Raw genomic sequence first — 16,789 nt, 5'->3', positions numbered from 1 at the left:
AACTCAAAGCCTTGGACGATATGCGAATGCCGGAAAACGTGGATGAGTTGCGTGCCTGGCTCGGGTACGTGAATTACTATGACCGGTTCATTCCGAACAAAGCAGCTATCCTGACCCCTGTCTACAGATTATTGAAGAAGGGTGTCCGGTTTAACTGGTCTACTGAGTGCCAAGAGGCTTGGGACAGAGTCAAGGAGGTTCTTCGGAGACGGTTTGCACTGGCGTACTTCGACCCCGCAAAGCCGCTCCGCCTGGCCTGTGATGGAAGCAAACGCGGAGTAGGAGCTGTGTTGAGTCAGCTGGATCAAGATGGCCAGGAGGTACCTGTCATGTGTGTGTCGCGAACCCTGAAGAAAAGCGAATTAAACTATTCACAGATTGAGGTGGAGGCATTGTCTGTCGTATGGGCCGTCAAGAAACTGAAGAAATTCCTGTGGGGACTGCCATTCGAGCTGGTGACTGATCATAAGCCACTGCTTGGAATCTTCGCCAAGGGCAAGCCTATGGCTGATGACTTGCCTTCAAAATTGAAGAGGTATTGCGTCTTCCTGAGGGATTTTGATTTTGTGCTGGTCCACAAACCTGGAAAATTGCATGCTAATGCCGATGTCCTGTCCAGATTGTCACTGCCGTGCGAAGAGGACGAGGACGAGGACGAAGAAGGCCGAATAGCATTTCTGCAAGTGGTGGAAACCAAAGACCGACTGTCGCTGACGCAGTTCCAGGACGAGACAAGGAAAGACGAGCAGCTTCAAGTCGTCTATAAATGCATTCTGCTAGGTAAACACCCTGAGAGCCTGCCGATAGGCTACGAAGAATTCAAGAAAAGGTGGCCGCAATTGAGAGTGACTAATGGAGTGCTGTCATTTGGAGAGCGAGCAGTGGTTCCTACGAGTCTGCGTGCCGGAGTACTGAAATTGCTGCATAGTAATCATTTTGGACAGACCAGAATGAAAGCACTGGCACGGCAGTTCTTCTGGTGGCCAAACATGGATGACGAGATCGCCCGAGTGAGCGCTTGCTGCCAGCCGTGCGCATTATTCAATAAGGCTCCAGCAAAGGCGCCCATCATTCCTTGGTCTGTGCCCCACCGCCCGTGGGGACGAGTTCATCTGGATTTCTTTGAAGTGTCCAGAGGAAAATCCTTCATCGTAGCCGCCGATGGATTGTCCGGATGGATTGACGCCGAAGCCACCAAAAATATGGACGCAGAGACTGTGATTAGGTATTGCAGGAAATTATTTAGGATTCAAGGGTTGTGCGACATGTTGGTGTGCGATAATGGTCCCGCTTTCAGGGCCCAAGAGTTTCAGCATTTTTGTGAGAAGCAATCTATTGCACTGATATTCGCGCCCCCTTACAGTCCACAGACCAACGGCCTTGCCGAAAGAGCGGTGCAGACTGTGAAAACGTTCCTTAAAAAGGTCCCGGAGAGAGAATGGCCTGAGAGACTGGATAGTTATCTACTAGGACACAATTCAACACCGCTGGCAGCAACTGGGGTTGCCCCGGCTGAATTCAACTTGGGCCGAAGGCCACAGACTGTGCTCGATAGACTGCGCCCGGAGATGGCTTTAGTACAACGCCAGAGCATCAGAGATAAGAAAGCAATGTTGGCAGTGGAACAGTTGCCAAAAATACCCCTGCCCGAGCAAGCAGCAGTTTGTCGTAGCTACAGGGACCCAAAAGTTAGATGGGAGCCAGCTCAGGTCGTACGTGCCTTGGGTCCTCGGCGAGTGCTGTTGCAGACGAGCCATGGTACGGTCGAGAGGCATGCGGACCAAGTAAAACTACAGCCAACAGGACAGGTGCCAGGTACCGGGACCGTGCGTATGGACGAGGAACTGCCTCAGGGTTATCCTGAGCCCCCTCAGGTACCGCTGGAACTGCCTGAACCAAGGCTGGAGGAGGAACACGCACTTTCGGAGCCTGGTCCGGTCTCTCCGGTAAAGCCGACAACGCCGGTACGAGAGCTTCGAGTTCGTCCAAATAGAGACGTGAGGTTGCCCGCAAGGTTCAAAGACTATGTGATGAAATAACGGCATGGATATGAGGCTGCGATAAAAGAAGAGGCTGATAATTCAAGTTGTCACGCAAAATGAGTGAGGTACAATCAAGTGCAAGTCAATGTCGGCGTGAAATTTTGGTGGGGCAAAAGTTGGGTTATTTGTTTTTCCATTTGTTTGATTTTGCCAAATTATGTTCTGTTCAAACTAAGGCAGGAGGAATTGATATGTCTCTAATTGATGAACACTTTGTTGTTCGCGCGCTGGCGCCACTTTCGTTTGTTGGGACACACCCCTGAAAAGTTAGTTATGGCTGACTAGGAATGGAGCGTGTTTGTGTTCTACGAGGCTCCCTAGTTAAGAGGAATTGGGCGAAAATAGAGACCTTTTATTCACTGGCAATTGGCCTAGGAAGAGCCGAAGGCATAGCAAAGCAAGAAGTTAACATTTAACACCGAGTCTGTTCAAAGAAATGGCACCAAATTGCTTTTCTGATGAACCTCTCCCCCGCGCCAGGCAATCAAATAAACCCTTACTTCCGCGAATTACACAAAACTCTGAATCTCTCTCCTTAATTTTGTGCCAAATATTGAAAGAGCAGGAAGGAAAATTGCTCTTAATAATGCCTCTCCTTTTGTTCGCATCTTTAATTAATTGAAAAAGGTTTGTAAACGATTCTCTCTGGGGAAAAATTCCGTCCACAGCTTAGTGATTAAAAATTCCTAAAAAAATTAATCTTACACGAATGAAAGACTGATGTTTTATGTGAATTTGTCATAAGATTAGTTCGGAAGAAACGCTTAATATAGCTTTGTCAAATTAATGCTAACAAAGCAACAGCTAATGATGGATAGAATATTAAATTATTTGGACATCATTCCACCTAATTGACACTCAAATGTATTATTTGCATAAAACAGTTGGTTCTAACGCGAGTTCATTATTTACCAACATTTACACCAACACACTGAAAAACATTATTTGTTACAGTGACATATTGTTCCTGTATTGTGCAAGAGTTTTAAATTCTATTTATAATTTTTAACTATGGTCAGGATCTAGTTTTCATAGTAATTGGAACGGAAAATCATTGCCAACACTTAAAAAATATGCATCATATCGCCACAGCCTGTTATTGCATCACAACACGAATTGGAATCTGTAATGAAATTTTTGCTCAGCGAGCAAATCTGTTTGCGACGAGAGTGCAGCGCGCGGTGAATCTACTCACACACACAGGCATCGCTAATGCTGAGCGCCAGGAATGTTTATTAACAGTAGCGGCCGATATAACTCTCACTGCCGGTATACGCTCTCGAAATCTGATAAACGCAGCCGCGCGCGTCGACTATTGGCGTGTCTTAACGTTATTTGCGTTTTGCGTGGCAACAACGCCAGATGAATGTTGAATATCGCACGGTATGTGCACACGGACGAGATGATAGTGATGATAATAGAAATGCGCCAATAATAACCGCGGCTTTAACAGCCACCGGGGTAGCTCTGTTAGGCCTGAAACTGCATCACGCCAGCTTGAAACAGCTCGAATCGATCTCTGAACCGTTAATTTGCCATTTCTGGAGTGGTACATGTTTGTATAAAACCCATAAAATCAATGATGAAGAAATAAGATATAGATCCAAAGGGTAAATATCTAGCATTTTCCCTATTTGGAATTTAGATCTCCATTTGAAATTACTAAGCGGCGAGATCGTTGATGGCTCCCTTGAATGGCGAACGAGAGAGAGAGAGAGAGAGAGAGAGAGAGAGAGAGAGAGAGAGAGAGAGAGAGAGAGAGAGAGAGAGAGAGAGAGAGAGAGACCGTGCTCAGAGCAATAATTCATTTCCACCGATCAACACGACGAGTCTGCCGCACTTGGTTGCTTTTTTAATCGCGCGCGCACTTGCGCCGATAAATCAGCAAGAGCATTTTCAATGGAACGAATGCATAGCGAGATCACGGGTGCAAATGAACGCGGAAAATGCAAGCCCGCCGCGTGCATTTCTCGCAGTGACCCCGATCCCATTTCTATCCCAGTGGAATTTAACATGAACAAGCACTCGATTCGTTTAAAACCCACCATGAAATGATTTACTTGACACTGAAGATATCAACGCTTAAAACTAAAACATTCTATTTGCAGAGAATTTACAGCTAATTTTCTAGATCAATTTGGAAAGACGTCGAAATTTTGAACTGGCACGATTCTGTTCTTCTCTATACACAGTAAAACATGAAATAACCTTTCCTCATTATCAGACACGGCGGTGGTTGGGGATTTGATTAGGAAGAGTGGGGATTCCCCCTCCCCTGCCTGCCGTCATGGTGCTGTTTGCGAGTGGTGAGTGAGAACTGAGAACACGTTCCCGTCCCCCTCCACTCGCAGTGACAGAGGCGAACAACGTACTTTCTCCGCATTTCTCGCTATTGCAGTGGCTGGAGGGACAAATTAGTGGATGCCTCTGATTGGCTGTTCCCCTCAATCCACCTAAACAAAGGGGAACAGCCTAATATGCGCATGCGCAGACGGGAACAAATCTAATGATCGCGTGCGTTTGGCAGACACAAAAAAAAAATCATGAGATCTGTTCTTTTGATTTATTATTTAACGAGATATTTTGCTTTTCCTTGTCCCCTTTAATCAAATTCACGTCAAAAATAGGAAAAACGTAAAAATTAGGAGTTGCCCATGATGTTTACAATGTTACGTATCATAACGAGTGAAAAAAGGTAAAACCTACACAAAAAAAAATAATAATGAGCTGTTCGTGCATGTTACCGCGGGGGAACTATCTACACGTTTAACGTGCTCAATTAAGCACAGCAAAGTCTAAGTTATGAACTAATTAAGCATTGCAGAGGAATTTATTAATGTTTGAAGAAATCGTAGCCAAATTCTTGGAACTGAAAACTGTAAAAAGACTCTATTTATACGTAGAAACGAGTTGTGCTTCCTGCTGCATCCACATTTGTTTTGAATTTACGTGCTTTTTATCACGCAGAAGCCATTATTATCTTGATCTGGCGTAAAAGGCAATTTCAGTGCGCCAATCGATAGCGGCAGGCAGGCAGGCTTGATGGAAATAAAATGTGGACACCCGGCTTTTGTAAATTTTATCGGCCTAGTGGCGTTATGCGTTATGCGCGGCAGCAAATTTTGACTCGCTGCCCACCACCATTATCAGTCTTTTGGGTGCGTTGAAATGATGGCGAAAGCATCAAAAATAACTCGTGATTTAATGGGCAGCTGGCTGAATAACAAACACAATATTATATTTGTTGGCGTGGCAATTATTGTTAAATCCATCTGCGGAATGATTCCCAAGGCGCGGACAGATAATTTAAATTATTGCCAATGTCGGATTAACTCTCCAAAACTGTTTGGGATTTATTTGCCTCTGGTGAAACTTGTGTTTGCCAAAAATTGAGCTTAATGTTGAATATATTTTCACAATAAATCGATACAAAATGAAGTTTTAGTGCTATATTTTCATCTTAACTCGTTCAACAGAACAAGCCATCAGTGAATTCACCAAAAATAACTAAAACATCCCTGGAGTTTTCTTTGCAACTGCTAACTTTTCAAATTTCCCACAGCTGCTTATTTACATTGAGGAACACGCTGTCTGGCTTTGTATACAAAAGCAGAGGCTGCGAGGAAACTAACAGTACTTTTTACAGCCTTTAAAACAGAAAACGGCATTAGCGGTTATAAATAGATAGAGAGAGTGGAGCTGGACAAGAGCAAAGCAACCCATTGAGTCGTCGTCATCGCACCGTTCCGCTTCATAGAAAATAAATGAGCAAGAGGTGGTTTATTTCGCCCGAGGCACGAATGGGTAATAAATTTGCTATGTGCTCTCTCTCTCTCTCTCTCTCTCTCTCTCTCTCTCTCTCTCTCTCTCTCTCTCGCACACCTCTGCGCAGCAGCCGCGCTGTAATAAATATTATGAGAATGAACAAAATTTATCAAGGTAGCGCTGACAACGCGCGAAAGCGAACGTGCGCCTCTGCGGGCAGGTACATCCGCGCGCTTTCCTCAGGAGGAATCTGTCATGCCATTAAAAGTTGTGTGTGTGTGTGTGTGTGTGTGTGTGTGTCACATCCGTTGGAGGTGGCGTATGTAAGTACGAGCTGCGGTTCCCCTGCAAAGTTAGCCCGGCCGCACACTTAATACCGAGATCACCGGCCGCTGGTTATTAGCCTGGATAGTTATAACTTCTTGGATGAACTCGCACTATCAAACGACCGACCCACGAAACTTTGTGCGAAGACGGAAACTTGGCTGGCGCCTGCCGATTCGGGTCCTGGTTAGCATTTTCGACACGCAGCCAAGCCCCAAAGTGTGCCCACTGAAGTTGATTGATATCTAAACAATTGGATCAAATTATGATGCGGCGCCGATTTGCACTTCTGCCTCCAACTTTCTCGAGCGGAAAATCATTCGGTGCTCCTACCAATGACAATGAGACAGGTCTGTGATTATAATTCTCTCCTTTATGTGTCCTACAACCAGACTAAAATACCCACAATTTAAAAAATAATCGAGTTTTGCTCAAAATAGTCGCATAGCACATAGAAATATGTTTGATAATTGATTTTGAGCGGAAAATCAGTAAAAAATAATTAGTTTCTAAAAAGTTAAACATTTTAACTTTTTATCAAAGTGCTATGAGTGAAAACGCCGCTTCTTTCTTTTACGCTTAAAGCAGTAAATAATCGATTTCCACGAGTTAACCAGTAAAAATTATTGTTTTTTTTTTAAATTTGCAATTTTAAGTATCGAAAAACACGTCCGGAGGATTTTCGGGGGCAGGGGCTTCTGGAGGAGAGCTTAGCTCGCAGGATTTTCAATATAGGGGCATGGTTCCCGGTGGCACGTGTCGCCAAGGGTTGGAAAAATCATTAAATTGTCATTTTTCTTTGTTTTTTTCAGCGTAAGCCCTGATTTAAACTATTGATTTTCTTGATTTGCAGACAAAATCGCAAATACTCGGTGTTCAAAATGCGTCAAATTTGCTTGGTCGTCTTGAAATTAGAAAAAAGTAAAACGAATACTGAACCATGGATACTTGTTATAGAATCAATAATTTTACCACTTTGCCAATTTTACAATAATTGTTGCTGTTGAATAAATTTATTCATAACAAAATATTAGTTAGAATTGCCTGTGCGTGTTTATGCTTCTTGTAATTTGATTCATCCGGGTGTATCGCCAAAATACATTTTTTGCGTGTTTGTTTGGAAAGGTAAATAAGAAAGAGTGAAAGTGGACGGGACAGCGGCAGGCGGCGATCAAACGCGTTGAAATCGGAAGACGGCGGAGCAGCGGGGGCGCTGCAGCCGCGGCGTCGGCGCAGAGGCGGCGTCTGCTTGGACTGTGGCGTCGGTGGCGCCCAGTGTCGGTGCTGCAGCCGTTCCAGAAACACGTTCTCGTTCTCCGGCAGCCGGCCAGCCAGCCAGCCACTCAGCCATTGTCAGTGTTGTTCTCACGCGTGAGCTTGTGGATTACTTTGCTTAACAGCCCGAGTGGTGCACGAACACTTGACCCCACGCCCGCGCGGTGCCCACCCCTCGGCAGACCGGTGAGTCTCAACCCTTTGCAGCACTTTCGCCGTTCGGCAAGATTTACGCTCGAGCGGGTGTGACGAATCTTGTGACACAACCCCATGCATGCAGGGGTGGTTTCTCGACTGGCCCACTGCCAGTGGGGATTATCATTTCTCTGTGGGGCCGCTGCCGCCGCCGGTGGAGCAGCCAACACATTTCCTTTTGCACGAGTGACCCATATTTGAGCTCGCTCTCGATGCAGACGCCGCGAAGGAGCTTTGTTGGCCTGCAGATATTCTCCCTCTCTCACTCTCTTATTTGCATATGTATGCGAACCAAGTCGCCGCTTTTATTAATATTTATGCGCCTCTCTGCGCAGCGTATTTCGTGATTTTCAATTGCTAAACGCCGCCGCCGCCGCTTTTGTTTTCAACGCCGATTTACATTGCAAAACTGACGAAACTATAAGCCAGCGCGTGCATGTTATTTCCCAGACACGTTGGCAGGTGCACATCCCTGGAGGTTGATCAATAAATAGCGTCGTGCGAAATTGCAACATTTATTTTGGGTACTAAATTTCGCCAAAACTTTGACATTTCATTTAAAACACGAACTTAACCCACTTGGGCTTAACGGAACTTCGTGCAATGGTGCTAGTTTTTATCGTCCGTGTATTGCCTCGGTTCAGCGAAAACAAAAAATTCAAAACTTTAAATAAAACTTTTGCTAACAAAAAACTGCTATCTCTTCAGTGCTGTTTTTTGTTCCCACCCTACTCGACTTTCTTATCTTCGTTAATGTAGATGTCTGAAATGTCCTTTTGCTCACCAAATAGGCTGTATGTATCAGTGATATATATCAAATTAGTTCTAAGGAACAATTAAAAACTATCAGAATTAAAAACCTCACAGTTCAAAATTTCTTAACGTGATTTATTTTTAAATTTAGGCATGTCGCCTCAAATTTGAATTTTTCTAAAAAAAACGCAAGTTAGCTGCGAACAACTAACTTCGTTTATTTTAAAAGGTGCGCAATGTGGTTGCTCATCGTTTGTTATGTTATCAAACATATAAACACCAGTCCTAAGGGAAACCTCGTGAAGGTTGTTAAGATTTTAAGAAGCTCTACGCCTACGGCACCTTTGTTAGGCGTGCGGTCACAATTCTCAGCCGGCCATCATCTCCGTGCCGGCCGCCTCGTCACGCGCGGCGCCACGTAAATACCCTTGCGCATTAACGACACAAAGGCCGGCCAAGTTTGCTTATGCATTTTTCAGCGCCTCTCGGCACAAGTTGGCTGCGATACACACACCAGCCATTTCTTGGACCTCTATCTAATTACCACCTAAGCTGAGCACACAAACACGAAATGTGAATGCCTATATTTAGGATCAGGAGAGGATTAATTACACTGATATAAAATGCCAAAATGGTCAAATATATAGAAGTAAATATTTATTCTGAAATAATTCATGCTATTTTGCATGGGTTTCAAGTAGCAAAACTCTGATTTCAATTTGGGGAGTTTACCCAGCAGGTTTCTAGAGATAAACAGCCCGAGATAAAAGCGGCCATTATGTGAGAGCCCACTCGAGCTCACGCGAGCACAATGAAGGACACGCAGAATCCGGCGAGAAAGTCGCATTGCCAACAAAGGAGAGGGCCCTCTCGAGCCAACGAACAACTGCAGCAAAAGTGAATTAGTGCTGTTTGCAGACAAGATTGGCACTGATTCCTGCTCTGTCTCTGTTGGTTGTGTGCAATGGTCTTTCACTTAAGGTTATTTGATGATCATGCTTTTTATTATTGATTTGAGTGTCTAATAAATAAATAATTACGATTTCAAGTCTTAGTGGATTGGAAAAATTCTTTTAAAGAAGTACTGCATTTCGTTTAATCGATTCCTGAGGGTTGAGTTAGGTTAGACAGCCGAAAATCACCGTAATTTTGGCGGTTATTTGCCTAAACCTCGATTAAAGAGGGTTACAAACACGCTGGCAACCAATCAGAGAAGGAGTGGATTTTTTATTGGCAAATTTTGATGTTACGACGGCAGCAAAAATCGCTTAATTGCTTTGACTGTCGCTGTGGCGCTGCCGTCTCGATCTCAGTGTCCAACATTACGTTAAAAAGCCAATTTGAGAAGCTCTTGATTGATCGCCGACGTTTATGTAGCACTTTTTTCCAGGTATTCTGACAAAAATACCTCCAAAGTAACGGTTTACACGTTTTTCCGATTTTTAACGTCATGTCGATTGTCAACTTTAACGAAAAAAATAGAAAAAATATCAAAAGCATATATTTAAAAAATTCGGTCCGATATAGGCAATCAAATTTCGAATCAGAATTATTTGCTAACACACATGCACGCTAGGAAATTCCGTCTGCCGTGGTGTCGGGGGGCAAACACCTCTTCGCACACCGCGAACCGCATTAGCGGCCCCGGGGAGCGTGCCCGGCCAAGTGCAATTTGATTGAGCCCGGAGGCCATCAATCAGGCGCGCCCAGAATTGGCAGATCCACTTGATTATGCAAGCTGGTGCGCGCGGAATGCCTCGCCCCTTTGGGGAGGCTGCGCTGGCTGACTTTCCACTCGACGGGGCAGTGCTAGATCAAACACTGCGACGATGCAACGCTTTATTAGCCCCGCGGCCGCGTAATTGAATCGCAAAGCTCGCGCCCCCGAGCATTTTCATCATTATTTGTTGCCCTCAAGAGCGTATTTTTTCCTCTTTTTGCTATTTAATCGCGTTATATAGAGGATCGATAAGGGAAAGTGCTTTTTCAATAATTGCAACACTCTAATGCTTGACTCAATTCACAGGAAAATCAATCGTACGTGATAAAAAACGTAACCATGAAATTTGAAACCTCTGATCCTTATAGCTACTCGGAAAATATTTTTGTTGTTTTATTAAGTTTTCCATTCAGTGTAGAGAAAACAACATGTTCTCAGGACCAGAACTGTAACTCTTTTAAAAATTCAGCAGGACACACAAACCTAAAACAAATAATAATTCGCTAAATTGAAATAAAACTCTATTCAAGTGGGATCTGTTTGCTCTTGGGCATATTACGTTTAATTTAAATAACTGTTTTGTTAAGTTGTTTAGAATCAAGAATACCATTCCCCTTATTGAAATTTGAATGTGTGGCATCCAAACTGAAAATTGATGGAAATTGCCTGTGAGCACACAAAACAAAACACGAGAGTGTGCAATAAATTACACGCTTCACTCACCACCCTTGGGACAAAAGATACACAAGCAATCAATAGAGCACGTCCCTGGCTATGCCGTGGGACAGGCAGAATAAATTATTTTTCGAAAAATCCTTGACTCACCCACCACAAACAAAGCATGACTCAAATTTATATAGCCTTCAAAGTTTAGCTATTGATTCTTTTTCTGATGGTCATTTCAAAAAAATTTCAAAAATTTATCTCACCGCATTCTCCGCCAAAAATTCTTGCTCTGTCGCTCGCGCGGCCGGTGTTTCAATTTCTTCCGCCTCTGCTCTTTTTCGCAGAGGCAGAAACTCTCATGCGGAGGCAGAATGAGAAGGAAAAATAAACAAAGACTCGTCTGGCGTCGGCAGTAAAGGAGCAGCTAGCGAATTTATAAATATTAGCAGCACAGCGCGACTACGAGAGCAGGCGCGCGCGTATAAAATTTGCAAAGCATGCCCGAGAATGATATCAAAGGCTAAGGGCAGTAAAATTTTATTATGGCAAAAATATTCGCTGGTATTAAGCAGGAAAGAAGGCGGTTCCGCTTTATTTCATTTATTTCCAGCGCGGGCTTTGATTTTACGAGTGTTTCCAGCAAAAGGGACTCAATAGTTGCGCTTGACGGTTGAGGAAAAAATGCGCTCTTTGACATGCGTAAATAAGCAGCAACCCTATGAATAATGATTTTATTGGAACGGGCCTCCGCCTGACTTCAGCCCCGATTGACTGACTGACGCTCGCTTTACCTCCAAACACGCAATCTCGGAAAAAGGGGACAGAGGAAGATTCTTAAAAAAAATGCATGATTTATGACAGTTATAGATTGCGCATGATTTTTGTTTTGTTTTAGTAGCATTGGAATTGTTATCTTTTACTGTGCCAATCGATTCCTGAGGGTTAAATTAGGTTAGGAATCATAAAAAACCATTGCTTTAGCGGATTTTGGTCTGAACTTTCTTAGCAAAAAGTGTCACAAGAACACCGGCGACCAATCAGAGAAGAGGGAGGTCAGCTGACAGACTGCGCTGACTGCCACTGTGGCGCTACTGTCTCGATCTCAAGCCAATCAGGGAACCGCACGCTTCTCTGATTGGTCGCCGGCGTTCTTTTTGCTACATGCAGACGAAACACTTCCAAAGCAACGGTTTAAACTTTTCCGCGGAAAAATCAAAATAATGCGGAGAAACTAAATTCAAATCTGACACACCGATGTTTTGAAAAGGATTTTATGTGGATCATCCCCAATTTTATACCGAGATATTTGAATAACCAAGCAATCCCAATTTTATTTTGGATGTGACTTTACGAGCATAGATCCAATTTCCAAACTGCGTGCGGAAAAAGGCGTAAAAATGGGTGAAAAATCTGGTAGCCAGTTCGGGAAAACCACGCGTGCAATCAGCGTAATGCAGAGAAGCACACATAAGCAATTCTGCCAGATTCGCCGGTTGGCACGTTGCGTAAAAAGAAAAGCGGCCGCCACAGAGCCGGGCAGAGAGGCTTTCGAGCTGGGAAAAATACAGAGGCGCTCGTAAACAAAGCACTGCCATTCCTAGGGAGCTTCTTATTGTTACAACAGCGACACAAGGGTTGCCGCGTGTCTGTGAACAAACGGATTTGACTCTTTTCTGGCTTCCCCTTTATCAAAATATTTCCCTAAAGCGAAAATGGACTTGTGCCAAAAGTGACCGGACAAGTTTTAAAAGAGTGAATTAATTCTTCAGTGTCTTTTATTTTTTATTTGAAATCCCGTACTCTGGGAGAGCCAAAAAAGCACACCTCTATTTTTATCGTACACAACAGAGAAGATGGTAACCCTAGGATAGCAGCGTCGTTTGTGTATGTTACACACTCGGGCAGCGTGTTTTGTGTTAAAGAAGTGAAAGAAGAAGCCCCGCAAGAGATAAGCCCAATCCTGCGTGTGTTTGCGCGATTCAGCAGAAAAATTTAAAAGTAATCTCGCTCGCGCAATATGGAGTCAGGCAGGATTTTGCCCGCAACGTCGTTTCTTTTTCCCTCTTCCTCTTCTCTCCTCCTGCGTGTGCAATACACTCACACAAACACACACACACACACACACAGCCTGCTGCATTATTACGCAGTCAGCACTTTTTGTGGCGGGTTCATATTCCACGCAGCCAGATAATAATAACACTGACGACGATGGCGAAACAGCCCCGGGCCATGCGGAATTTCCTTGGTGGAAACTATCTGTGAACGGCCCCGGGGCTTGGGGCCACCCTTCTGGAACAAAAGGGACGCTCCATTATCTGCCATACCAAGCATGTACAGCACGCGCGGTGTTTAATTAAATTTGTTGCTACTCAAACGAGGCCGACACCTGCAACTTCCATGAGCAGTGCCCTTTCAAGTTTATTCAGTTCACTTAATACTATTTCCCTCCAGAGTTAACCTTAGCAATCGGCAGTCAGCTCGAAATAACCTAAAGTTTAAGATGTTTAATGATAAGATTATAATTAAAAAATATTAAATAGGTCTCAAAATATTGGATTGTGACATATAATTCATGAGAGCGCTTCAAGAATTAGGAATCGAGTAGTAAAAAATAAATTAATGTTGTTCTAAAGCTTTTTTCGTGCCTTGTATAGCTTGCAACAAAGAGAAGGCGAAATACAAAACTTATAAAACCAATTTTAAAACTCGGCGCTGCTCTCGGCGCCCATGATTGTGAAGCTCTGAAAAATGCTATAGGAGAGTTTCGGGACTCATTTCGAGTTTTAGCCCCTGAAAACAGGTGTTCCGTTTAGGCGTGCATCAATAATTCAGGCTTCCTCGTCGGCTAGCTGAGAAAGTAGGTTATGGATAATGCCTGCCATTTTCCTATACCTTGCGGTTGGATGGTAGACAAGAGGAGCGGCTGGTGTCATTCCGCTGAGCGACGCAGGGCCGGAAGATTCATATTTTGCCGGTGCGGCCGTTGTTTGTTCCTGCGACTCTTCTCGATATTTGCCAAGCCTGCCGGTGTCATTGTGCCGCAACAAAAATAAATTTCGGCCTCGGAGGCTGCTTCTCATAACTCACACTTTCGCCTCTTGTGTTTTGGGGCTGCAGGTGTATCGTATTTCATCCTGCTGTCAATATCGATTTCGCATTTCTTCTTGCACCGCGCCGCCGGAGTGAAACCCAAGACGCCTCCCTCTACGGTTTCCCTGCAAATAAATTTAACTCTGATGAGTAGCGTCCAATTATATACGCCTCTGTCCTATTAAAAAATCTTTGCCTGGAATATCAAGGTAAGTTACACCTGGCGTATAATTGGCAAAGTTGAGTGGATGGAGGCAGTAAAGAGCGGGCGACGGGGGAGCGCATTGCCAACTCGCGTGCGTACATGTGTATAAAATTGGGGCAGGCTCACTCGCCGGTTTATTGTTGCCGTATTTTCGCTAACGAACCAACTTAAGTGAGTTGCCGAGGAGACAGGCGTCGGCACCATGTGCAGCCGGTATAATTTTGATGCCGCGCTCATTAATTACGTTTTACTGCCGCCCGTGAGCATTGACATCCCGTCGGTGAACAAGCTGCGAGCGAACGAGCGAGCGAGAGAGAGAGAGCGAAGGCAACGCAACTTTCCTATTCTGCTAAGTAATGAGCTTATCACAAAAGGCCTAGCTGCCTCCCAGGGGCCTCGAGGTGCGATAAAAAGGAACGCACGCCTTTCAAGCTTCAACTCTGCCGTAATTGGAAACATTATTCTGACCCACTTTGAATGCATAATGATATTATATTCATTTAGAACGCATATATTTAATTGCAAGTTCTCAGCAACAACATTTTCTTGCTTGGATAGATGATACTATTCAGGGAAACACGTGCTACTTCTATGAAAAGCCTTTATAAGTTTTTTATGTTTGTATGTATTCCTCAGTTACTTAAGTAGATTACGACAGGAAAAGCAAACCTTTCCCTCTGGAAATTGTGTTTTTTCCGCTGCCATTCGATAGTGTTTGGTATTAAAGATGACAATAGCTACCCGTTATTTGATTAACGCCTAGAAATCTTCTCAGCGTGATTTTCCAAAATTTTCCAACAAAAAAGTGTTCCGGTGAACTCAACCAAGAGGGAATAAAACAAATTACCAGATGTAATAGACACGTCAAGAGTTCCAGACGTGTCGATTTTAAAAATCAACCCTTAGGTCTAGGGGTATAGCCCGCGCACAGTTGCTGACTCGAACATGCTCATTTTCCCATCAGCATCGCAGCAGAAGCAGCAAAAAAGAAAGTTCGCTCTCTCGTCCTGATTGCCAACTCGCAGAGTTACAAGCTGGAAAAGCAGTTGTTTCACTCGGGCACGTGCGAGTTGGAAAGCCGCGCGAGCGTTAGTTATGCAACCAGGGCCTTCGTCTGCAACTCCCTGAGCTGCTGTTGTTTCCTCTCCACTATTTTTACCGCACCGTCGTAGTGTTTCGCCTTGCTGTCTCGGTTTTTTGTCACAAGCATCGTGAGAGAGCCAGCCGCATCCAGCCGGCTCCAGCATTGCATGCGCGCCCAGACTGATTTACTTTCTCGCGCCTCGGAATTCCCTCGGCTCTACCAGGCTTTTTTCTTACATATATTATATTCTCTTTGCCTCCGTCCGACTCGCGTGGAATGCCAAGCTTCAGGCCGAATGACGCAGATTTATTCCCCAAACTTGACGTTTCGAATCGCTCGCTCCCGTGATTTAAATTGGTGTATAGCAGAGGAATCTTGGTTTAATTATAGACTGATAATTTATAGTATAGCACAGAATTTTCTAAAATTTAGATCACAACACTGGATTCAGATGAACTTTTGATATTTTTTAAGCACAGTATGGAATTAATTCTACCTTTCAGCATGGCCATCATAATTTCCAATTCATTTTGAAGAGTTGAATAGAATCAAAGAAATGCAGATCTCTATGGCAGTGGAAATGAAAAAGCTTCAAAAAATAATCATTTTTAATTGAAGGTTTTGCTGCTGGAAACAAAAATAAAGCTTTGAAAAAGATCCCCAGTTGTGTGTGGTTTTCATTTCCGCCGGCGTTCTGCAGCACGCACAAATGATCACTCACAGAGAGAGGGAAAGGGAAAGAGAGGCAAATTAGTAATTATGCCGTTTGCTGCGATCCTCTGCCCTGCGTACGCAAATACACATTTCCTGCCACTACACAATGAGTGACCACGCATTCGGCAGCAGCCTTTGATGTTTTCGGCTCTAATTATCATTGTGTGTGCGTTCGCAATTTATTCACTGCCCAAATGCGGCCTCAGTTTTATTTGCCAATGTCAGGCGTAAGCGGTCATCCCGCAGTCTGCGACCGAAAAATGAGCTTTGTTCTAACTGACGCGCTGAGGGACACGCCGCCGTCACCGATTGTTTTTATTTTTGCCAGCTCGGTGCGCTTTGCCTGCGTTCAATATCAATTTCGTCGAGCATTACTCGTGTGTGTGTGTTGTTTTTTTTAAACGTGTCCGCCAGGGACGTCGCGGCCATCATGACTGATCACTTTTGTTCATCGAGCCGAAAAGCGGTTCCACCAATTCTAAAGATACACGTTTTTCTGCTTTATTGCATTTGGAACAAAAAACTGAAGTGGCACATTCTGTTGTACTCAAAACACCAGTGTTTGCGGTAAACAACACAGCTCTCACGACAGGGGTTTCTTTTATGATAGTAATGAGTTGTCGCTCGATAAGCGACAGGGTTTCTTATTGTTAGCTATATAATTTAAGGAAAGTATAAAATTGCTGATATAGCGTGTACAATGAAAGTAGCAAAACATGAATTATAAAAGCTGATATTTTGTCATTAATTTGTGACTTTCTTGAGAGATACTTTCTAGCTTCCGACATCAAATATTGATGTTTAAATCAATTTTGTGAAATTCCCCAGTTGCATAAACCCTAAGTGTTTAAAGCCGCCAACAGATGGCGCCACCGCAGACTTTCGATTTTAAGGCACTTCCGCTGCGATTTCAGACTCAATCTAGCTACCGTGCATTCTTAAATTAATTTGCTATT

General features: G+C 44.0%; 1 protein-coding gene across 1 annotated transcript in view; it reads left to right on the top strand.

Moving 5' to 3' along the window:
• The first annotated feature begins 7,415 nt into the window (after nt 1-7,415).
• kek2 (kekkon 2) overlaps nt 7,416-16,789 on the top strand; it is a 90,965-nt gene continuing 81,591 nt past the window's right edge. Inside the window, exon 1 of the mRNA XM_065496674.1 lies at nt 7,416-7,592. The gene's annotated coding sequence lies outside the window, so the exon portion shown is untranslated. The remainder of the gene's footprint in view (nt 7,593-16,789) is intronic.

The sequence above is a fragment of the Cloeon dipterum genome, chromosome 1 (genome assembly GCF_949628265.1).
Source record: "Cloeon dipterum chromosome 1, ieCloDipt1.1, whole genome shotgun sequence".
In the NCBI taxonomy this organism is placed as follows: Eukaryota; Metazoa; Arthropoda; class Insecta; order Ephemeroptera; family Baetidae; genus Cloeon; species Cloeon dipterum.
The sequence above is the reverse complement of the archived record's forward strand: the minus strand, read 5'-3'. Positions and strand labels throughout refer to the sequence as shown.